This window comes from Pogona vitticeps, chromosome 4 (genome assembly GCF_051106095.1).
Source record: "Pogona vitticeps strain Pit_001003342236 chromosome 4, PviZW2.1, whole genome shotgun sequence".
Taxonomy (NCBI): Eukaryota; Metazoa; Chordata; class Lepidosauria; order Squamata; family Agamidae; genus Pogona; species Pogona vitticeps.
In genome coordinates this window covers 232,251,029-232,276,532 of record NC_135786.1, presented here as the reverse complement: position 1 = coordinate 232,276,532, position 25,504 = coordinate 232,251,029, and the positions used below count along the sequence as shown (strand labels likewise).

The 25,504-nt window shown below is 43.2% G+C and overlaps 1 long non-coding RNA gene across 1 annotated transcript; it reads left to right on the top strand.

Moving 5' to 3' along the window:
- Positions 1-8,184: 8,184 nt before the first annotated feature.
- LOC144589130 (uncharacterized) lies at positions 8,185-13,303 on the top strand. The gene is made up of 2 exons (XR_013545033.1): positions 8,185-8,262; positions 10,788-13,303. It is a non-coding gene; the product is annotated as an uncharacterized LOC144589130 (long non-coding RNA).
- The last annotated feature ends 12,201 nt before the right edge of the window (positions 13,304-25,504 follow it).

Sequence of the window (25,504 nt, the reverse complement as noted above, 5' to 3'; positions counted from 1 at the left end):
GGTTCTTTCTTCCTGCATGCTGTCAATTTATACAGCAGCCAAGGGGAAGATCTGGAGGCAGTGACAGATTTTATTTTCTTGGGCTCCATTATCACTGCAGATGGTGACAGCAGCCACGAAATTAAAATACACCTGCTTCTTGGGAGGAAAGCGATGACAAACCTCGACAGCATCTTAAAAAGCAGAGACATCACCTTGCTGACAAAAGTACGCATAGTCAAAGCTATGGTTTTTCCAGTAGTGATGTATGGAAGTGAGAGCTGGACCATAAAGAAGGCTGACCACTGAAGAAATGATGTTTTTGAATTGTGGTGCTGGAGGAGACTCTTCCAAGTCCCCTGGACTGCAAGGAGATCAAATGTAGCCATTCTGAAGGAAATCAACCCTGAGTGCTCACTGGAAAGACAGATCCTGAAGCTGAGGCTCCAATACTTTGGCCATCTCATGAGAAGAGAAGACTCCCTGGAAAAGACCCTGATGCTGGGAAAGTATGAGGGCAAGAGGAGACGGGGACGACAGAGGACGAGATGGTTGGACAGTGTCACCAAAGCAACCAACACGAAATTGACCCAACTCTAGGAGGCCGTGGAAGACAGGAGGGGCTGGCATGCTCTGGTCCATGGGGTCACAAAGAGTCAGACACGACTTAACAACTAAACAACAACAGCCAGCTGCAACAATGGCCTCCATTTTAGGAATAGCCCAGGGAAGTATCCTGCCTGCAGTTGTCCAGTGGAACACCACATGGCCATAGTATTTCATGAAATCTCTGTTTTCCCTCATCACACCCAAAGAAGCATATGATTATGCATGGAAATTCTGGATACCATCTTAGGACAGATGGGGGGGGAACGAAATGCTCACCCAATGGGAAACCATGCATGAGAATGATTCTGACCTCTGAATTTGGCCACTGCAAATAGTACAAATCCCCTTCCAATTCATTTTGGAACAATTTGCCAAAGTTGGCTAATCACCAGTAAGGGACAAAAGAAAGTGTCAGTGCAGGTGGAAGCAACACTGATAGCTGTTCCCGTCCTGAATTTAAATGCACTAAAGTATCTCAAGGATCAGCAGAATATATAGGGTTCCTTCCCACAATAATCAAAGCCAAGCTGGAGTTTGCTACCAGGTGTATATTCCACAGGGAAATCCAGACACTCATAGCTCCCTGAAGAGTGTGCTCTGATCAAAAGTGCCCAAATGCAGACCCAGAAAACAAGAGATAGAATCCATTCTACTAGATCTATGAGGAACAAATCCATTTCACTATGTCACCATCTCTCTCTTGCTCTCGGTCTCTTTCATTGCTCTCCGAAAATTCCTCCTCTTCTTCTATGTTTCTTCAGATCATTTCCAGATTTGTCATGAATTCCATGGGGTGTCTACATTCAAGATGTATGACCTGCTGCAAAGCTGTCCCTCAGTCTTCTGTGGCTTGCTCCTTGCAAAGACCTGCCTTACCATCTCCTTCCATCTGCACCATGTTTTCGTCAGGATGACCCATATGTCCCATATGCTGCCTTGATTCCAGATGGCTATCAATGTTGGCTGCTTGAGACAACTCTTTGTATAGCATCGTGAACAACAGGAAACTCAGAGCGTAGTCCCGTCTCTGAAATCTGGCCCACAGCAAAGAATAATCTGACATTCGTACTTCTGCTGATTCTTTATTCTGGTCAAGAAACAATTCAGGAAATCATGGAGGGATTCTTAGGATTTCTTCTTTCTCCATCTCCTACTTCTTCTTTTATTGCCAGAGCCCTAAGGATGGGATTTTTTAATTTCATTTTCTGGACCACAACTACCATCATTCCTGCTAACCTAGCAGTTTGAAAGCATGTAAAAATGCGAGTAGATAAATAGGTACTAACACGGTGAGAAGGTAACGGCATTCCGTGTCTGGTAGCGCTGGCCACGTGACCACAGAAACTGTCTACAGACAAAACACTGGCTCTATGGCTTGGAGACGGGGATGAGCACCACCCCCTAGAGTTTGACATGACTGGATAAATTTTCAAGGGAAACCTTTACCTTTACCTTACCTAACTTACATGCATCTTAGAAACATCTAAATATGATGCACCTGGAAGAAAGGCCTAAAATAGAAGACTTTCAGGCCTAGCTTTGCCCAAGCTTCCTGTTCCTGCCCCAGTGCCAGCTGGGAAATTTCTTTATTAGCAGGAAATATGGGCAGAGCTCAGCTTACCAAAATTATGCTTTGGACAAATTGCATAGCTAGAGATAAAGGGACATAAAAGCTGGAAAAACAAATTTCCTTTAATACACAATTTGATCATATTTCCCTCTGCTTACCAGAGAACATTCATATTATTTCATTACCTATCCCAAGTAAATCCTCCGTCCTGTTATCGCTGCCACCTCCTCAAAGCCTGTTCACTTAAGTTTGCCTCATGGCTCTCCATGGCTCAGCTACTTCCCAGGGCCTTGATATATTAAGTATATATGCAAGTGGGTGGGTTGGTGGGTGGACGATTCTTGTACCTCATGTGGATATAAATACATACACACAAACATTGAGACATAATGTGACACACAGATGGCCCATTCTACAGAAATGTTAACAACATCTTTGGACAGTTGAAAAGATATTCCGAAGGACCATTCTGTATTTCAAATATGTCATTAAAACCCAAATAACGTCCAGCATGAACAGATTAGCAGTACCCTATTCCCTGAAATTTCAGGACCAAAACGTGCCACCAAGAACAACTGTAACACCATGAGGTGCATTTTTGTGTTTCCATGAGGTAGGGCAGGCAAAGGGTAGAAGTGGGGCCCAAATTTCTTCTGGGTCAATTCACAGTTGACATTGTTATGATCAGAGTCTGATAAACGGATCTAGGTAAAGGTAAAAGTTCCCCTTGACATTTTTAGTCTAGTGGTGTCCGACTCCAGGCTCATGCCGTTTTCAAGCCATAGAGCCAGCGCTTATCCGAAGACAGTTTCCATTGCCACGTGGCCAGTGTGACTAGGGAACGCCGTTTTACCTTCCCACCGTGGTGGTCCCTATTTATATACTGACGTTTTTACCTGCTTTTGAACCGCTAGATTGGCGGGAGCTGGGACAAGCGACGGGAGCTCACTCCGTCGCGTGGATTCGATCTTACGACTGCTTGGTCTTCTGACCCTGCAGCACAGGCTTCTGCGGTTTAGCCCGCAGTGCCACCACATGCTCAGTTAAGCAGGTCATGAGGTACCCAGTGTGGTATAGTGCAGTGTGGTATAGTGGGTTCAAATCTCTGCTCAGCCATGGAAACTCACTGTGGGGTGGAAATGGTAAAAGCACTCCTTAAATATGTGCTTTACCTTGAAAACCCATAACAAAGCAGGTGCTATGGTAAAATAGAATCAGGGGGGCACATATGGAGTTTTTCCATACCTTATGCTTCTCTTGGGACTTGTGGAAGGTTCATGAGTGACCCACAGGAAGATTCACCCACCCACCCCCAGCTCTTGTACCACTGCTGCTAGGACTTGTTCAACAAGAAGGTCATCCCCTCCAGAGAGTTCAAAGCCTACATAGGCTTGTACGGCATCAATAGTCCATTTAGATAGCTTGGGCGCAAGCCATAAGGGGCCAAAAGGCTTTTGCAGGACATAACCAGCACTTTCACCTCTGTCTGGAAATGGGAGCCACTGAATTTGTCATCAACAGGCAGGAATTCACAAATCAAACAGCCAAATTCTGAGCTCAGAACTCTGGCCTGTTTTACTCCTCAGTGTTAACTTCGCTAGTAGTAAAACAGAATCAGAGTAGGCCTATTGACTCAATGGAACCTATAAAAATATTGACTCACCCAATCCCCGCGGATTCAATGGGTCTGCCCTAGATGCGGTTTATGACTGGATTTCAGCCATTGAATGAAAAGAGGTGGGGGCCCAACCTTCTGATTTTACTCAATATGATTGTATATATTCCCAATATGAAATCTCCAAGCTTGTTTGTGATAGCTTTGCTTGAAGTTTCAGGCATTCAGACAGATTTCAGTGTAGGAAGAATTTTGTTGTTGTTTAGTTGTTAAATCATGTCCGACTTGTCATGACCCCATGGACCAGAGCACGCCAGGCCCTCCTGTCTTCCACTGCCTCCCAGAGTTGGGTCAATTTCATGTTAGTACGAAGAAAATCTATTTTTTTAAAATGGATGACAGTGTTATGTTTGTGAGCAGGAAGCGCTTGTCTGCATCCTCCAAGCCCTGATCCCCAAAGAGCGGTCATCGGTGTCCTTGGGTGACGCCAGAAGGTCCTGTGCAAGACATAAATCATCTTTAATTGCAATGGCCATAGCAGATCATAGACGGTCTTCTTCCAAGAAGTCCAGGCAAGGCAAAGACGGGAGGGAAGAGGAAGTCGTTGAAGAGTTGCTTCCCACAAACTGATGGACATCGCTCACATAATTTAAAGCTGAGAATTTAAAGTTCTCAGCCTGCTTCTCCCAGGATTCCAGCTGCTTCCAATTAATTATCAAGAGACACTGACGTTGCTTTTGCTTGACCCTTCGTAGCTGCTGCCTTTCTCACCAGAAAATGGGCTTTACATCTGCCTGGCTTTTCTCATCGCCAGTGCGCCACTGGTGGATCTGGCCTCAGCCATTCTGCCTAAGATTTCCCTAGGGGTGCCGTCAGCTGGACCCCAAGTCCCTCCTCTTCACCGTCTCCCTTCAGCTAAGAGGTCTCTTCTTCCCGTTCCAAAGATTTCTGATCCAGTTTTAGGCCTGACAGATGGGAAATGATAGGTGGAGGTGTCACAAAAATCTCCAAACAAAACAAAACAAAAAAGACCTGATCCCCAAACATATGGGGACTGTTGGACCCGTCTGCCTAGTTAAAAATAAAATGAAATAAAAAGTTGATGCACGCAATTGCAAATCTCCAACCACCATCAGCACGTTGGCAAACTTGACACCTGCCTGACTGGTTTCAGAATGAGGCTTTTCAGCGAGACTTTCCTCAAGTTTATTATATTGACATAAGTTGTAAGTTATCAATTTGGCATGAGCTCCTCAAGTGTCATAACTCATCAATCTATGAATTGCAAGGAGAAGCTAAAATCCTGTCAAGCTAGAAAGATAGGGAAGACATATGCATGTACACACACTCCCAGATGCAAGATGATCCCACTTGTTCTCTGTTTCGGTTTAAATTACTGTCATCTAGAAGATACAAATAACAATGCACAGACTCAAAGGCTTATCTTTCAGTAGACATACCTTTTAACTTTGAAACCATCTTTTAAAAGAATATACTATTCCTTACCTGCAACAGAATTTTCCAGGCAGCAAATGGCTAAACAGAAGATTAAGTTGAGTTCCAAGTAGTCTCTTGACTTAGAGAATTGTGAGATCAAACAACAGCCTTTTTAAGGCACTTGACTTGCAGGTAATCTTTGCCTGTGAGAATAGCAATCAGTTGACTAGACCTGTTCTGTGCTGTTGTATCTTCATACCTTCTACATGTAAAGGGAAACTCTCTGTGACAGAGCTGTTTCTTAGTTGGTGATGGGAGGTTCAGCACATGGAGTCCTGGGTCTGGGGTTCTGCATCAGGAATAGGGACATTCCAAGGGTCCAGGGACCAATGCCCACCCACTAGGATCTGCAGTTGGTAACACTGTTCCTATATTTATTTACTTGCTTACTTACTTAATTACTGTATCTCTATGTCACTTTTCTCCTGGTGAAGGGACACAAAGTGGCTCATGGATCATGAAATGAGAGAGGAGCCAATAAACAATATTGCTGTTGTTTAGCCATTTAGTCGTGTTGTGACCCCACGGGCCAGAGCACACCAGGCCCTCCTGTCTTTCACTGCCTCCCAGAGTTAGGTCAAATTCATGTTGGTTGCTTCAATGACCCTGTCCAACCGTCTCGTCCTCTGTCGTTCCCTTTCTCCTCTTGCCCTCACACTTTCCCAACATCAGGGTCTTTTCCAGGGAGTCTTCTCTTCTCATGAGATGGCCAAAATCTTGTAGCCTCAGCTTCAGGATCCGTCCTTCCAGTGAGCACTCAGGGTTAATTTCCTTCAGAACGGATAGGTTTGTTCTCCTTGCAGTCCAGGGGACTCTCAAGAGCCTCCTCCAGCACCACAAAATATAAGATGCAGTAAAAAAAAGTCATTAAAACTGAAATAGCAAAATCAAAGTACAAAAACAGATGTAAACATGTAAAAGCACTTCAAAAGAATATACTGGCAGCAAATATAGGGGCAACCTTTTGTTATCTGTTTGATTGGTTGAGGAATGTATTTGGGTTAAACACATTACTGACTTCACAGAACTGTTTGAGTGATTCTCCTGCTTCATTTCTGACCTCCTAGGCCAGCGATGGTGAACCTATGGTATGATGTGAGCCATAAGTCGTCAGATCGCTAATTCCCCCCCCCCCCCCGCAGTCAAACCTGAGGAGGCTGCTGCAGCCGGGGTGCTGCTGCTTCGACAGGTGGCGGGCCAGGATCCAGAGCAGCTGGTGCTGGCAGCGGATCCAGAGTGGGGTCTCGAGGCACCTCCGTGCCCAGGATTCTCCCTTTCGCCGCCACTTCCGGTTCCATTGCCACAACGTCCGGATCTTCTGCCACCCACTCGGTTTTGGTTTTTGTTTCGGTTTGGACACTCGGGCCCAAAAAGGTTTGCCGTCACTGTCCTAGGCCAACATTTCCGGCTGCATTTGGTTCTGCTTTGTTTCCTACTTTTGTGCTCCAGTCAATTCCATCTCTCTCATTGACCACATGTGCCCCACCATTGCGATAACCATGTGGAGAGTCTTAGCAGGCAGAGCCCATCTTCAGAGAGTTGCTTTCTACCTGTGAAGTGGTACAGGATAAATAGGAAGAAAGCTGGCTAAGGTAGCATCCCCTTCTTATGTGTAATGGTTACATATGTGCCATATGACAGAATGGGGCAAATACAGCACACAGATGGTAAGTATCTTCCACAATACCCATCTTAGAAATAGTAGCAGTAGGCATCCTTCAGTCTCGCAAGACTATGGTAACATGCTCTGAATAGAGGACTTGGAACAATGTCTAGTGTGGCTGAGAAGGCCAATTCAAGAGTGACCATCCCTTCCACACTGAAGACAAATGCAATGTGTCCCCTGTCCAGCTCCCTGATTTTGCTGGTTTTGGGACTGCCTCTTTGCCTCAGCCTGCTGGACAAGGGTCTCTTCAAATTGGGAGAGGCCATGATGCACCGCCTGCCCTGTTCTGGGCATTCTCGTGTGTTGGTCCCATGTTTACTTGAACATAAAATGGAATGTTAGGAAATGGGATGTTAGGTTATCTAATTAAGAAGGATGCCAAACAAACTGAAGCAAGTTCAGAGGAGGGCAGCAAGGATGATCACGGGAATGGAAATTAAGACCTATGATGAAAAGCTACAAGAACTGGGCATGTTCAGACTTGAGAAAAGAAGATTGAGAAGAGATGTTTTGAATCCTTGAAAAGTAGTCATACAGAAGAAGAGCAGGATTTGTTCTCAATTATCCCAGAGTGCAGGACATGTAATGATGGGCCCAAGCTACAAGAAGCCAGATTTAGGCAGAATGTAAGGATAAACCTCCGAACTGTTAGAGCAGTATGACAATGGAACCAATGACCTTGGGAGGTGGTGAGCACTGCAGTGCTAGAGGCATTCTAGAGAAAATTGGGCAACCAGCTAGCAGACCTGCTTTGATTTGGGATTCCTGCCTTGAGCAAGGGGTTGGACTCTATGGCTTCATAGGGCCCTCCCAACTCAATTATTCTATACTTGTGTCAACATGGATGCAAGTCAGTTGCATTTATATATTTTTAGAAAGAATGCAATAAACCATTTTAAGCATACAGCTTGCCTTAGAGCTTTGACCTGCCTGTATAACCGGTGCTACTCTGGTTGACCCAGAGTGGAAGAGCCTGCCAAAAGTTTAAGATGAAGTGAAGCGCAGAATGTTGCCATTATCTTTGGAGAAAAGATGGGAATTGATTCAATGCAAGAGAGGATTCCATCTGCAATTAAGCAACCAGTGTCTGAGCATATCCACTATATTCAAACTGATCACTGGAGAGGAGAAAAAGACAGATTCTAATTTATCACAGACTCCCAGTTCAGTAGCAAAGAGACAGGTTTTAACTATTCTTGTCCATTTCCACAATACCCAGTGGAGTTCGTAAATTATCTGATCATCTAAGTGAATGATTTATGACTCCCTTTTGGCTCTGATCAAGGATTTGCCCAGCTTCATTCATCTTCTTGGATATAATTGGAGGTAAAATTAAAAATACTTTATTTTTCAGTACATTGGAAGGAACTCGGTCTGGGTTTTTAAGCTGAAGCACCAGGTGAAACATCTATTAAGACTGGCATGGGATTGTTCTCACAATCTCTTTTTTATAGGCACTAAAGGAAGGGAAGAAATTAAAACAAATAGCCACCTTTAAAAAAATTCAGTCTTTCTTTGCCACAGGTTTTACAGTCTTCAACAAAAATAGTTTTGTCAGTAATTATCTCACCTTACTAAAATCAGACTGCTCTCTTTCCTAAAGGCTGGGGTTCCAGGTGCATAAATCTCTTGAGCATCCCCAAAAATAATGCTACAGTGTTCCTCCACAGTGTACAGTAAACCCATCTTGTCCAAATCTCATTCGTTGGTAATCTTTCAACTGTAAAGAGAGACTTTTGTATTCTTACTACTGGAAAATGTTCAGCGTAATTATCTGCTAGGAATGAGCAGGTTTGTAGCCAATGATACCTTTTGCTCAGGAGTCCAAAACTTGTGAATCTAATTAGGCGAGGAGAGGATATGGCGTTGGCTCAGTAGTGATCAAACCTAGAAGAACAGTGGACAGATGTTTGAAGGCTGTCCCCTGTTCTAGCTCTCCTGCCACCTGTTCAAACCTAGGTAAACAGCTTAGCTGGCCTCCCTCTCTGTCCCTGGTGTTGATAAATGCCAGGCCTGTCCACAACAAAACCCAACTCATTCAGGACTTGATCCTGGATGAGCGGGCAGACTTGGCCTGTATAACTGAGACGTGGGTGGGCGCTGAGGGCAGAGCTACTCTTAACCTCATGTGCCCACCTGCATATGCCATCCAACATCAGGGCAGACTAGGTGGGTGTGGGGGGAGTGGCCATTATTTATAAGGGGATATTTGAGGCTGATAGGCTCTCTGTGATGGAAAGTCTGGGTCTAGAGACTGTTCACATGTTATTTGGGGTCAGGGGTGTCTTTGGGATTGTGCTGGCATACCGCGCTCCCTGCAATCCAGCACAGTCCCTGTCAGAGCTGGCGGATTTTGTCTCCGCGGTGCTATTGAGGTCCCCCAGACTATTGGTTCTGGAGGACTTCAACATTCACAAGAGTTCCTGGAAACCAAGAGTTCCTTGGACTTGACCGAACAAGTTAACGGTCCTACCCACATGGGCGGCCACATGCTGGATCTGGTCTTCACTGCCGAGCAGACAGAGTGTGCTCCGATGGTGGCCCCCTTGCCATGGTTGGATCACCCCCTAATTAAATGCAGCCTCACCGTGGCACTTCCCTTCCACAGGGAGGTTGTACCCATTAAGATAGTCTGCCACTGCACGTTACAGGATCCTGTTGCATTCCAAGATACCATGCGGGGGATTCTGGCTGACGTGGTTGCCACTCCTGTCAATGCTCTGGTGGATGGCTGGTATACCGCCACCACCAGGGCAGTCGGCATGATCGCACCTAAACTCCCTCTCCTCCGTCGAGCCCGACCAGCCCCCTGGTTTAACCAGCAGCGGAAGGACATGAAGCATAATCAGAGAAGGCTAGAGAGAATTTGGAAAAGGGCCCCAATGGAAATTAATTTAAAAGCTGCCAGGATCGCATCTAACCTTTACCTGGCTAGGGTAAAGTTTGCTAGAAGACCATTCTTCACCGACCAGATAAGTGAAGCTCACAACCAGCAGGCAGAACTTTTCCGTGTAGTACACGATCTATCCAGGCCTCCCTCTAGTATTTCCTGTGACCAATTTGCTGCATTTTAAAAATCTAAAATGGAGGCCATCCACTGGGGCTTTGATCCCTTTTTACAGACAGTAGATCGAGCTGAGATGCAGTGCATCGTCTTGTCCGGAGAGGTTAACCTGCTTTCAACCTGTGATATCCAATGAGGTGGACAGGGTACTTGCATGCTGTCGTGCCATTACCTCCTCCTTAGACCCTTGCCCGGCTTGGCTCATCAAAGCAGCCAAGCCGGTAACAACAGAATGGGCCACTGCAATAATTAATGGGTCTCTCCAGGATGGCATGGTTCCCTCTGCCCTCAAGGAGACACTCATTACGCCCATTTGAAAGAAACCTAATTTGGCAGTGGATGAAATTGGTAATTATAGGCCCATCGCCAATGTTTCTTTCTTAAGTAAAGTGGTCGAGAGAGTGGTGGCCGATCAGCTCCAGGCACTCTTGGAGGAAACTAACGCCCTTGATCTATTCCCGTCCGGCTTCAGGCCGCGGCATGGTACAGAAACAGCATTGGTCGCCCTGCAGGATGACCTCCTGAGGGAGGCTAACAGGGGCAATATGTCCTTGTTGGTCCTCCTTGATAACAGTCTCCGTCCAGAGATTCGCGTGGCCCCTATGCTGGGCATCTTTAAAACCCAATTAAAAACATGATTGTTCATTCAGGCCTTCTCTCCAGCCAACTCTTAATTTTTTTTTTCTTTTCTTTCTCTTACTTTCCTATTTTTTATTTTATTTTATTGTAGCTTTTACTGAATCCGCATGTATTTATCTGTGTTTTATTGTCTGTTTTTGTATGGAAGCCTGGCATCAGTGGGTTGGGAATCTCCCTTTCTTTTGGGGGAGTGACTCTTCCCACGAAGAGTAAGGTTCGCAGCTTGGGTGTCTGTCTGGACCCGGATCTCACCATGAAAACTCAGATGACATCTGTGGTCCAGGCAGCCCATTTCCATCTTTGGAGGATTGCCCAGCTGAGTCCCTATCTAGACCCAGGGACACTCACAAGTTTGATTCTATATATATATAGCAGCTCTTTCTGGGTTTTTTTAAAGGTAGTGAATACTCAAAATTGGTACGCCAATTTTCCCTTCTTCTGGAATAGACCTGTTAGTGAACTTTCATGGTTATGCATGCTAGTTCTTCTTTCAAGAGACATTAGTGAGGTGTTGAAGTCCCAGCCTCTGCAGCCAGATACCTAAACTACTGAGCTATCCAGCCATCAACAGAAGAGAAAAAAAAAGGGGGGGGGAGGATGTGGTCCTGATAGTTCGGAAGAAGCTACAAGATTAAAGCTGATTTTCCAAGCTTGCTTGGTGCCTTTGAAGACAATGAATGATGAGGCTGGTGATAGTATGGAGGATATAACTACCTTTCATAGCTGGAATATGTCAGGAGAAATCATGACCTAGGTAGCTTTATCCATACACACCCTGGAGAGTTGCCAGTCCCATTCCTAATCAACTTGATGCACAACATCTAGATTTGCATTCCCTTCCTCTAAATTCTGGCTTAACTAAGAGAAATCCTAACTTCAGTTATAGACAAGTAGCAATCATAGTTGGTATTTGCAATATTCTGTTCCAACAGGTTATCCAATGTACCCCCTCCCTTATAAGTTACAGATGTGAAGGCAGATGTTGATTTAAAAAACCATAGAGAGGTGTGGTATAGTAGTTAAAGTCCAGAGACTGAGTTTCAAACCTTCATCCAGTCATGAAGCCAACTGTGCAAACTTTGACTGGTTGCTGGCATGCTAGAACCTTCTGGAACGCACTAGCTGTGAAGCTAAAGTGGGAAAGATAAGCATGTACACAACCTTGAGCTCACTAGAGAAAAGGTGGGACATAAATATATTAAATAAATAAGATTGCATTTGTCTGTACTTTTACCTGTACATATAGTCTCCCATATCATTAGAAGTGAACCCTGATAGAATAGATCACATAGTCACATTTACTGCTATTTTTGCAGTATTTCACCCAGTGCAGTACACCACAAAAATTGCAATATAGTCATATCAACAATTATATCAAGTTTGCTATTTGCAATAAATTGTGGTGTGTGGGTTTCTCTCTCGAAACAGAACAAGGTAATTCATAACCCGAGAAGGTGAGGAAAATTTAGGAAGCATCTCGTTGCTTGAGATCCTGGTTTGCTTGAGAATAGCCATATGAATGGACTTCACTTCAGCCTGTCACCTTCAAGAATACTGAATAGAAATTGAGCAGCTTGTTCTCAAGACTACTAAGAGCATCAGGTTTCTATAGGATTTTTTTTGGGGGGGGGGGGAACAGACTCTAAGCCCAGGCCCACAAGTTGCCAGTCTAATAGTTTCTGAGATTTAATACCAGGGTTTTTCACCAGAAAGATTATCAAATTGAATCCTGTCTGGATTATGGATTTTAGGGTAGGGGAAAAATAACTCTTGAGGGAAAGGGGGAGGAGTAGCAAATAAAGGGGGAGACGTTTCTTAATACATTAAGGTGTTCTGATAACTCTCTTACAATGAAAGATTAGCATGAGGATTTTCGAAATAATGAAGATGCACGGACACAAGGGAGGGGCGACGGCTCAAATTGTCCATGCTTTTGATTATTCCATTCACTCCAAATCCCTTTTCTCTCACACACATGTATTCATTATGCTGTAGATGAATTTCAGAGTATGATTTGCACTGATTTACCATTGTGCTTAATTGGCTTTAAGTCTAAAATACAGCAATAACCCTTAAGTGCTAGTTTGCTAGGAAATTTAAAACTAAGCATCATTCTGGGCAGGAAGAATGTTTGTATTTCCCCCTCTTTCTCATGTTGCGTTAGGAAGGCTTTTTTTCTGAAAATCAGAAGATTTCCGTGAATAATTGTAGACTGGGAATGAATGAATGAACGAAGAGAAGGGAACTATAGCTGCTAGGTGGAATACATTTGCATATAGAAAGTCCCAGGTTCCTTCTCTAGAATCAACCAGTTTAGAACAAATAGAAACAGATGATGGGAAAGGCCTGTGTTCAAAACTTTTGAAAGCCCCTGGACCTAAAATAAGTTTGACATGAGGGACAAAGTTGCCACCTGATTGTCAGCACCAACTAGTGACCCATATTATGCCATATATTCCATTCCACATTTTAAAGGTCAGCCTTTGTGTAAATGGGGTGTTTGTGAATTACCACCTAATAGCAGAGATTCCTGTTGCTGCTTCTCCACACCCTCAAAATAGTAATCATCATCACAATTACGATAAAGCAAGTAATAATTATTATGTTGTCTACTTTGGAGTCATGTTTTCCACATTGTCTGGAACAGTATAGAAATGCACACAGGTACACCACTATATACTGCAGCTTCATTTCAAAAGCCTAGAGATGGAACCGCCGTCCAGTGCAAGCGGGCAATCTATATTTTCAAATGTAGTTTAGATAAATTGGCACAAATCCATCTGGACAAAATCGGGATCCATTCTGAAGCTGTAAATAGATGTTTGCATCAAACCAGGGATCCACCACACAGCCCTGCTCAACATTCTCAGATGGTCTCTCTTTTTCAATGTCTTCCACCTTCAGGTTTGCAGGTTGTTCTCAAGATATTTCCGTCCTAAATATGAAGGAACACTTGATAATTTCTTCTCAAAAAAAGAGAGAAAATTAATAAATAATAATGTGCCATCTAGTAAATTCTGACTTATGGTGACCCTTTTCAGGGTTTTCCAGATAAGAGAATATTCAGAAATGGTTTACCATTCCCATCTTCTGGGGGCACTGTTGTTGTTGTTGTTTAGTTGTTTAGTTGTGTCTGACTCTTTATGACCCCATGGACCAGAGCACGCCAGGCCCTCCTGTCTTCCACTGCCTCCTGGAGTTGGGTCAAATTCATGCTGGTCACTTCAATGACCCTGTCCAACCATCTCATCCTCTGTCGTCCCCTTCTCCTCTTGCCTTCACACTTTCCCAACATCAGGGAATGGGGCACCTTGGGGCTGTGCAATTTGCCTAAGATCACACAGGCTGACTTTTCTCCCTAGAGGCCGAGTGGGGAATCGAACCCCTAACCTCTGGCTCTGCAGTCAGAGACCTACTGAGCTATTCAGCCAGATCCCAAAAATGAAATGAAACCAGTTTTCACTCTTCCTTTCCACAGAGACATTGTTGACTGCCACAGAGATTCTTTACTCCCCCACATCCAGGAAGCATTAGAATTTATTTTGTCAATTAAATAATTTGTCAATGTCTGGATTTCATGTTGCCTCCAAATTCAAAACCTGGGAAAAGATAGCTTATTGTTTATTTATCCTGAATTACTGAGGCCTTTTCATCTGAATTTGTTGTTGTTGTTGTTTAGTCATTTAGTCGTGTCCGACTCTTCGTGACCCCATGGACCAGAGCACGCCAGGCCCTCCTGTCTTCCACTGCCTCCCAGAGTTGGGTCAAACTCATGTTGGTCACTTCGATGACACTGTCCAAGCATCTCATCCTCTGTCGTCCCCTTCTCCTCTTGCCTTCACACTTTCCCAACATCAGGGCCTTTTCCAGAGAGTCTTCTTTTCTCATGAGATGGCCAAAGTATTGGAGCCTCAGCTTCAGGATTTGTCCTTCCAGTGAGCACTCAGGGTTGATTTCCTGCAGAATGGATAGCTTTGTTCTCCTTGCAGTCCAGGGGTCTCTCAAGAGCCTCCTCCAGCACCACAATTCAAAAGCATCAATTCTTGGGCGGTCAGCCTTCTTAATGGTCCAGCTCTCACTTCCATACATCGTCTGAATAGATTCTTACAAATTCAACTGAGATTATACTCAAATGAAATTTGGTGGTGGTCATTTTCAACCTAATTTGCAAGTATGACTCTCTTCCAAAGGGCCAGATTGCCTTTTATCTCATGTGACCCTGGATGTATGAACAGCCCTAAGAGAGACTGCCTTCAACTATATCAAGCCATTGGCCCCATAATCATTTTGGTGGAGATCATTTTGTTCATCCCACAAAGAGTGTAATAATAATATGATTGTATTTCCTGTTTCCATGTGGGTCTCACTTTTGTTAACACTTGATCATACCTTGCAGAACTCGCTACTGCCTCATGCTATTGCTGTATTGCATTCTTGGGTTTCCTTTGTCAGACATGATGGACAAGTGGAGTAACATCTTCCTATTGCCCAGAATGTGATGCAGCGGAATTTTAGAGCTCGAAAAGGGGGCTTATCAGACGTACTTTGAGAGACTCCTTGATATCTTGTAAACAAGGAGGTTGACTTGTCAGATCAAATCAGACATTGAAGCAGTTGTAAACCAAGACAGCTTTAGTATGTGAGCTCCTTGGCATAATCCCTTTTTATTTCATCTGCAAAAGAAAATATACCTGGATTGTAACTGGAATGTTATACACTGGGAACGTAGGAAAAATGGATGCATGCAAGATCTGCAAGCATTTTAATGAAATAGACCCTCCTCCTAGGCAGTTTTCTGGATTACTTTAAAAAATGATGTACCTGTTCAGAGAACACTATGATCAGTTTAATAGGGTTTTTATTGCCATCACTGATGTCAGAGATATGTGCATAACAACATTTTTTCATATTTATTTCATTTTGGGTTATTTTGGGTGGGGGGAGACCCAACTTTCATTTTTGTATTTTTTTGTATACCACTGGGGAAGAAAATAAACAGACAAACAAAGGGAAAATGCAGTCCAATCAAAACTGTCAAAATATGGAAAGATTTCTCTCCCCTTGACTGCTTGATGCCTTCTCTTATCTTGATGCTCAGGCAACAGCAAAAATAATCCAAGGAAGAGAAAAAGAAAGAAAGGGGAAAGAAAAAGGAAACCTGAAAAGGGGAAAAATCTCCAAAGAAATTGGGGGAAATCCAGAAAATAATCTCAAGGAGGCACACTGGCATTTGCAGAATGTCTAGCAGTGGCAGCAAAAATAGTCAAATGAAATAGCAAAAAGTGGAAAAAGGGGGGGGTAACACCTCCCTAAAAGTCAAGGGGAAAAATACAAAAAGTGGGCACACAAATGTCTTATTGAAGTGTATGCATCAAAAAACCAGGATGATGCAGTGGATTGAGTGACAGAAGAGAATTCAAGAGACATGAGTTCAGATCCTGATAACTGTAGAAAATATATTGGGCAGCAGCATTCCTAAAATCACTCCTCAACTATCTCAGATACTTTGAAACTTCATTAAGGTCATTATACGTGGGCTACAGTGTGACAGTAGATAATATAAGATGCATCAAGAAGGTATGGTAGAGAGAGAAATTGCTAGGGGGGGAAATTAGTATTGGGAAAGTGTTTTTTTTAAAAAACAGCACCAAATAGGGCTGAAATAGATTTAAATGTCAGAAGAGAAAAGATAAACCAAGGCCAGACACAGACATTTAATAAGCCCATCATTAGAACTGAAAGCACATTTATGTTGAAGAGACATGATTGAGGCCATGTTTCCATGTTTGTGAAGTCATACCTTTTAAATCCTGAAGACCAACCACTACAAAGCAAGCTAATCTACATAAACCTGCAGGCCAAAGGAGGTCATTCTAAGACTCTCAGAAATTCACATTGATTATGGATTTCCTTTTTCCATTTCCTACCTCTTTATAATGTCTATTTCTGGTGTGAGTGGGACAAAAAAGGGTTGATTCACCTAACTCTAGCTTCTCCACTAGTTATCAAAGGAAGGTGATATTCTTCTTCCACTTATTTCAGACTGCAATATTTCACACTTGCGAAATATTACTTTAACGAGGTATCTTATTTCTACAGCAGGAAGATCAAAGGCCAGAAGAGAGGTAACCTGCGAGATTTTTAAGTGAACTATATTATTTACTGAATGTGTCTCACCTTTAAAAAAAATAGTCTTATCCAATCTTAGTAAGGAAAATAAAACAAATCCCAAGGTTTTGAGAAACTAGGAAATGGATCCAGAGGAATCATGAAAACTATCTCCATGACCCAGTGCTGATGAAGCATTTTCCACTTAAACAGGACACCATGACACAATGTGGGGAGATACCAGCGTAGAGATACCAGCCCATTGCCTGTAGTAAGGTAAAGGTTGCCTTTGACATTTAGTCCAGTCGTGTCTGACTCTAGGGCGTGGTGCTCATCCCCATTTCCAAACCGTAGAGCCAGCGTTTGTCCGTAGACAGTTCCCGTGGTCACGTGGCCAGCGCGACTAGACACGGAACGTCGTGACCTTCCCACCGTGGTGCTACCTATTTATCTACTTGCATTTATATGCTTTCAAACTGCTAGTTTGGCAGGAGCTGGGACAAGCTACGGGAGCTCACTCCGTCACATGGATTCGATCTTACAACTGCTGGTCTTCTGACCCTGCAGAACAGAGGCTTCTGTGGTTTAACCCGCAGTGCCACCATGTCCCTTATTGCCCCTAGTAGTTCCATACAATCCTTGAAGTGGGAGATTGAGTCAACTGGAGCAAAACGTCAACCACCAAACAAGAGAGCACTTCAACCAAAGATGGCTTTATAGGCATTGAACATTTGTTATTTTTGGAAATAATATTTAGTAACTAGCACAAATGGCTTGTCACCAGAGCTGAGGATGACACACCCCCCAATTGGGAGTATGTGGTAAGATACCCCCCACTCAGTTCAATAGCTGCCCATAGAATCTAGATGGCACGTTTCAACTGTACAAAGCATTTCACAGATGTTGGCTAGTATGTTGCTTAAATCCAGTGTAGAAGGGATTCAGCAGACAAACGGACAGAACATAAGCACGACAGTCAAAATAGAACTGTGAAGGACACATTAACCAGCCTCTTAATTTATACTACCTCCAACCAATCAAAATAGTGCTTCACCTCACGGTAATTAATTCCACATAGTTGTGTCCTTCTTGTCATGTACTGTAGGCAGTGACTAAATAACTCCACCTGCACTAACCAATTGTTAATTACATTTCCTTTTCTTTAAGACCTAACATTACTTTCTACACAAAAGCTCTCAAATACATGTACAGTGGTGCCCTGCATAGTGACGTTAACCCATTCCAGGATTAAGGTCGCTATCCGGATTCATTGATATGCAGGGGGGGAACCCCATAGGAACACATTAAACGTTTAATGCATTCCTATGGGGGAAAAACTCACAGGTAAGCGAAGATTCCCCCATCCGGCCGCCATTTTCGCTGCCCGGTAAGTGAGGGCAGGGCACGAAAACGCTGCAGGCGGCCATTTTGCTGATCCGGCGGCCATTTTGGATCCACCGATCAGCTGTTTTCTAAACATCGCAATGCGAAGATCGGTAAGCGAAACACTTACCGATCATCGCAATACGATGTTTAGCCTATCTAAACATCGCAATGTGATCGCATTAGCGATCGCAAAAAACACATCACTATGCAGATTCGTCATTAAACGGTGCGCTCGTTATGAGAGGCACCACTGTATGAACATGCGTTCAAAACTTTCTCTTGCATTTGTTTTCTCTCAAGTATTTTGAAATACTTGAATACTTCTTTTGGCACGTAAACCATATCAAAACATTAAAAAAGTGAACAGATCTGTGGCTTTTGATATCTGCATATTAGTTTGGAAGTCTTGGCTTGGCTCAATTTGTCCCTGAAGTCACAATGATCAAACTCTACAAGAATTACAATCAATTAGAGGAACCAGTGAACAGGTTTTTTTCCCCATAACTGTATTTCTTGAATGAAGTCACAGTGCTGTGTAATAAATGACCAGGGTGTGTGTGTGTGAAGTCACAGTAATTCATTACACAGGAGAAAGTTGGAAATCAGGGCTTGATTGAAATGTGATGATCCCAACCCTTAACCTTGATTACTTGGTGGGACAGATGGCATGGCTGATCACAGATTCAGAGGAGACAATGAGCCAAGAGGAAGGTGTGATTGTCTAATCATATGCACTTCACCCACAATTGTCAGCCAGGTGACAGAATTGTCAACCAAGCGATAGAACGAGGGGTGGTGGGGAGAGGTATGCTCTTAAAAAAAGAGAAAAGAACAGAAATGGGATAGAAATAATTATATATGGATCTGCCATCAAAATAATCCATCCGCTTATCCCAGCAGCGATAGTATCGTCCAGGTATACTACCAAGATGTCTTCATTACAAAGGTTTGGGGGAACGCAGAAGGAAGGTGATTTATGGCATGCATCATTGTTGTTTCCCTGTCAGAAAGTCCCGTTGCAGGACTGAAAAGCATGTTTTGACTAGGAATGGACAGCTTTTTCTAAAGTCCATCCCGCTTTGATGGCTGCTTCACAACAGATTCTTATTTTTCTTTTCAGAAAAAAGAAAAAGTAATCTGTACATATGGTTGTTGTTGGTTTTTCGGGCTTTTTGGCCATGTTCTGAAAGTTGTTCTTCCTGACGTTTCACCAGTCTCTGTGGCTGGCTTGTAAGACACTGATCACCATCATCACCCTATCTCCTGAAAAGGACAACAGCTGTTCCCACAGCTATAAATACTCCCCTCCCAAGCCAACTACACCAGAGCACAGAGTGCTGTCCTCTGAAGATGCTGGCCACATAGACTGGTGAAACGTTAGGAAGAACAACCTTCAGAACATAGCCAAAGAGCCCGAAAAAGCCATCAGATCCCGGCCGTGAAAGCCTTTGAGAATACAATCTGTACATACTTTTCTGGAGATTTTTCAAACAGATACATGCCTCTCCTGACTGTGGATAAAAATCCTTTTCTTCTTGTTCCTACATGCCAAATAAGAAAAAGCCAAAAAAAAAAAAGTTTTAAATTAAATTTTAAAAATCTTCTCTTGTAAACTGGTGAATTTTTAATTTTTTCTTTCTTTTTTTTTTTTTTTGGTCCTCTTTGAACTAAATCTGGACTTTTGTAAGATTTTTTTTCTGTATCCATTTTTGCAAATTCACCAAATTTAACTACCACCTTGCTGCTATTAAAATTAGAAGGACTAAATGAGTTGTTTGCATATTAGTGAGCGCTCCTCTGCTGGATACCATAGCAATTTAGGTCTCTGGCTGTGGAGCCAGAGGTTGGGAGTTCAATTCCCCTCTGTGCCTCCTTGACAAGAGCAGAACTCAATGATCCAAAGGGTCCTTTTCAGCCCTGCCCTTCTAAGATATCCTAGCCCTAGCCTATTCCAATTGTTCAGTGTCATGTCTGTATGTGTAGGAGAGACAGATAGACTGTGCTTTGATTCAGAAAGTATAAATGTATAAATGCAGTATAAATGCAGTATAAATATCATGCACAGGCTGTTCAAAACACAGCAATAGCATCAAAACTACAACACAGTGTCATTCTATAGACAAGATCCTTCATCTGGGCAGGAGATTTCTTGACAGGCTATCTCACCATGTTGAGACTACTCAGGTCAGCTAGGAAATAAGATATTTCTGCATCCCCCACCCTGACAACATCCATGTTGTTGATTAATTCAGGGATGAGCAAAGCGTAGCTGTCACAAAGTTATTGGATGCCAGCTCGCATCCTTGCTCACTATTGGTCATGCTAGCTAGGGCTGATGGGAGTCGTAGTTCAATGACATCTGTCCTGTTTGCCACTCCTCGACTAAAATATGCTTACAGTACATGAGCTTTAGAAGTGTATGCAATGTTCTCTGCTTCTTCTTCATCCCACATCCCAAAAAATCTTCAGCTACCAAGAGTTACCCACACCCATCAGAGCAGAGGGAAAGGGTGCTGATTCGGAGAGCAAAATTGGCAAGTGAATTCAGGCAGAAGGTGTGATAGAGGCATGATGTACCATTTTTCTATCATTCTCCCCTGGGAGATGCTTCAGGACAGAAAAGTCATTTATTTTCCCCCTTTCAAAATAGAACTGGCCGATGGAAGGGTGACTTAGAGCAGACATTCTCATGAGACAGACAATGTTTTGAGATTCAAAACATCCAGAATCCCCAAGCAATGTGACCAATGGAAGTGGTAGTTCAAAAAAAAATAGTATTTCTAAACTCTAGAGAAACCAACCCCATGTGGCTCCACCAAGAACTGAGTTCCCAATAAAAATACACCTTCTTGAATTCTTAAGCCAGTGATGCCTGGATTTACGTAAAGTGCACTGTAAAAAGAAAGCTAACAGATTTGAGAGAGGAATCCTGATCTTCTAGGAAGACAGACAGGAATGTATATGTGATCTAAAAGGAAACTGTCTTCTCAGCGATGATGGCTTTGAAGCAATGTGTTTTCCAGAAAACTCACAATGATGACACCAAGGATAACTGAAGCAATGGCACTGAATATAAATTTAAGGAAATTGCTAACTTTTACCTGCAAATTCAAAATAGGAACTTGTACAATTCAACTCTGGTTCCTCCCAAGAAAGATCTTAGGAAGGTGAAAAGATTTTGTCCCTTTCTCCCTTCATCTCTGCTGACGCTGCCTCTGTGGTTCACACAGCAAATTGCAAAGATGATATAATGAGGGGGGGGGGATAGCTTTCATTTATGAAGAACGAGGGACAAACTGTGTACCGCGTTATACTTCAAAAAGAAGTGTTTAGCCAATTTTGATCGATTAAATGAAGTTTCACTCAGGCTGACACGGCATGCTTCACGTTTCATCCCAATGCAATTGGAAGCGACCACAATATAATGTCTGGGAAATTGAGGCCGGTGATGGAATGGCTGACACATGACTTGACTTTATAACGGTTTGAGTGATGTGGCTCTAATAAAGGTAGGATCCCCCGTCATTCAGGACGGTTCTAAGTACCTCAGCAAATCTTTTATCCTGCCAGGCAATTAAAGCAGGATTCTTCCCAGGCTAGGTGCCTCCGAGTGCTGCCGTGATGCACCCGTTCCATTTTGGTTTGGAAGCGGAGCGCCGGTATCGTTCAATGCCCAATATTTTTAACGCTGCTAAATAAAAGCCACAGTGATTGGTGCATAATAATATGGAGAGGCTGCCAGCTGAGAAAGGCAGGCAGAGAAGAAGACTCAGGCTACTGTTTCTTGGGCTCCTGGGAATAGGGAAAGTGTCACCTGTGAATTTCATTTGCCCCCTCCCAACCACCGGGCTGTAATGATGCCCCCGCCCACAGAATTTTCTCATGTGTTCACTCTCTCAGAGGTCCAGCCTCAATTTTATTATTTTTTACCTGACTCTGATCTCCCCCCTTACCCCCGCTAGCCTTATTTCATAGCAGAGTGGGTGCTTTTTAAGGAGAAAGGCAGGATTAAAAAATAATTTTAATTAATTAATTAATTAAAGTTTTCAGGGCTTTTAAAAAAAACTTGGCTGAAATTTCTGCATATGTCATAAAACAGTTTTCCTAATGTGCACACTTCCTTCCTTCCTTCCTTCCTTCCTTCCTTCCTTCCTTCCTTCCTTCCTTCCTTCCTTCCTTCCTACCTTCCTTTTGTGTGCATTTTCTCTTTCACTTAAGCTATTCCAATCCTTTTTTGAAAGACAAGTGTGTTGAATGCTCTTAGTACTGCTCAGGGTCTGAGTTCAATTCTCGGCTCATGTAACTGGCTTGAGATTGACTCAACCTTCCATCTAGAGAAGGGCAGAAACTGCCAGTTGGGCAGTTCGTTTACTGGCCACGCAGTTGATCTGTGATTTGGTACCCTGCCTCCTGTGGAGGGTGCCCACTCAGAGTCAGCAGCCAGCAGAAGTGGGCAGGGACGCCGGAGTGCTGCTTCAAAGTGGGTGCTCACCAAAGCATACCAGCTGTGTGGCTGGTAAACGAACTGCTCCAAACTGTCAAACTCGTGGTTCATGCCCACCTCTGCTTCCATCCTTCCAAAGTTAATGAATTGAGTACCCAGGTTGCTGGGGAGTAGTGGGGAGGCAACGTGTAGCCTGCATAATGAAATTCTAAACTGTGTAGAGAGAGCTTTCAGCACTATGGGGTAGTGCATAAGCAGCACACTTAGTTTTACTTTGCTTTTAGTTCAACACATTCATTCGTGTATATTTCAAAAAGACAAAAGGGGAAGAAATTCCTAAAATGAAACTGTGAGACTTTGCATAAGTTCAACAATAAGTTCAACAGGAAAAACAGCAACAAACACCCAGAATCATCAGAATGGGGTAAAACAGTGGTTCCCAACCATGGATAGTCCACGCATTCTTAGACTGCATTACCCAGAAATCCTGGTCAATACAGCTGGTGGTGAAGGCTTCTGGGAGTCTTAGTCCAAGAACATCTGGGGAGCCAAGGTTGGGAACCAGTGGGGTCAAAGATGTATCATTTGAATATTAAGGAACAATATGGTCTTCACTATCCATTGCTAAACGTGGCTTGAACCTTTTCAAAACTAAGTTATGAGGATGCCAGGAACCAACAAAACTGGTTACTTAAAATATTCTAATGAAATTTAGGTCAAAACTGCAAGCTTTTAATGAAGGTGTTGTTCTTACCTTCCATGAACTCACTTCCAACCTATGATGATGCTAATACGTTTTCTTAGATACTGAGATGTTCAACAAGTGGTTTACTACTGCCATCCTTCAATAGCTTTTAATAGCAGTGATTTGAACCCAGGTCTCCAGAGTACTGATCTCTTTAGAGAAGTATGTAGAGCAGTGATGCAACATCCATCAGAGAACTGAATTGAGCTACAAGTTTTTACGATTGCAATAGTGTCATTTGTTCCATTGATCAATTACCTTAATGAAAACACACCCCAAATAAAAGAGTGGTCTTTTAGACCAGATGGGCGGGATATTAATCAAATCAAATCAAATCAAATCAAATCAAATCAATCAATCAATCAATCAATCAATCAATCAATCAATCAATCAATCAATCAATCAATCAATCAATCAATCAATCAATCAATCAATCAATTTAACAGTCATTTGATTATAAAGTAGGTAAACGTAAGGCATTTTGTAAGATGTACTTCCCATTTAATTGTCTTTGTCTTGTGTTGTCCAATTCTGTTAGGAATAATATCCCCAAAGCTGCTTGGGGGGGACGGGAGCCACCAATGATGAACTGTTAGATAGCTCAGTGGTTTAGAGCCAGTGGTTGGGAGTTTGATTCCCCACTGTGCCTCCTTAATGGGGGCTGGACTTAATGATCCACAGGATCTCTTCCATCTCTGCAGTTCTAAGATAATGATGATGGTGATATAACTTATGTAACTTACAATAATTTTTTTTAAAACCCCTGTTTCGAAGTCTGCATGTTACTTACCCTGAATTCTATGCCATTCTATAGCCCCGTTTAGGCACTCTATGTGAGGTTCTTTTTGATGCTAGTGCTGGCTGGTGGCTCCATGTTCAGAGGTGTTGTGAATCCACTGCAGGTTGTAGTCTCCACTTTACAGGCACTGTCCAAGCTGCTGAACTCAAGAGCAAAAATACAGAGGACTTCCATCAAGGACAAATTAAAACACAGCATGGATTCACCGCATCTAAAAAACCTGGGATTTCTAGCTTCCACTGCTGAACACATTCAGAATCATAGTGTCCCAGGCCTACACTTTTCCCAGTCATTACTGCCTTTGTGTGGAGAATGGTATTTTGTGTCCTTTAGGTGTAGTGATGCTTTATCTGACAGCTCTAGATTGCACAGAGCTCTCCGCATGTTGCAGGGGCTCTCCTTTCCAGCTCTCTTTCTCTCCACCCAAAACAAAACAAAAAAACAATAACAGAATGAGATGGGTCAACTTGGCTCCATTGTGTCATATATTCGGTTTATCCTGGACATCTGAAAAGAGCTTTATAGGACTAAGGAAACAGCACCAAAATGAAGCAAAGAGGACATCATATTGCAGACCAGTCCTGCCGTTAGCTAGACTGGGAGCTGGTTTTCTACCTTCTCCAAAGAGCTGTGACTGTGAGTTGTCAGTTTTGTAAGTTTACTATTCTGAGAGAATAATGCTATGGAGGTTTGCAACAAGGTCGCATAGCTTGCATCTCATTGTAGCTAACAAATGAGTGCTAAAGCGTTTGTTGAGTGTCCAATGAAGCATGCAACTGGGCACACAGCTGACACAGGCCAGGCCTCTTGTCAGTTAGCTGCAATTAGCTGTAGCAGGTTACTCAATGCAGACAGGATTCCCAGTCACTGTATTTTAGGGGCAGAAAGTATGTGAGGGATTTGTGGGTTTTGACACCTCAAATGTCATGGCAATGTGATCAGTCTTGTACATTTAGCGGTGCCACTCGGAAATGGGGAGAAACTGTCTGCTGCTCTTCCTGAAAAGGATCATCATATCATCATCATCATCTTAGAACTGAGTCCAGCCCCTGTCAGGGAGGCCTAGTGGGGAATTGAACTCCCAACCTCTGGCTCCACAGCCAGAGATCTCAACCACTGAGCTATCCAGTCAGGAAGTAATATGTCTTGAGCCAGATCTATTCCCTTTAACTCTACAATAAACACACTTTTAGGGACTCATCTTCTCCTCAAGGCATGCAGTCAGTGCCTAGGGGATTAGGCTAAACTACTACTGCCCATCCTGTTTCAACCACCTGAAAAAATGTTTTGATAAGGAGTACATGATGTGAGAGGGACGTGGGGGCACTGCAGGTTAAACTGCAGAAGCCTCTGTGCTGCAAGGTCGGAAGACCAGCAGTCGTA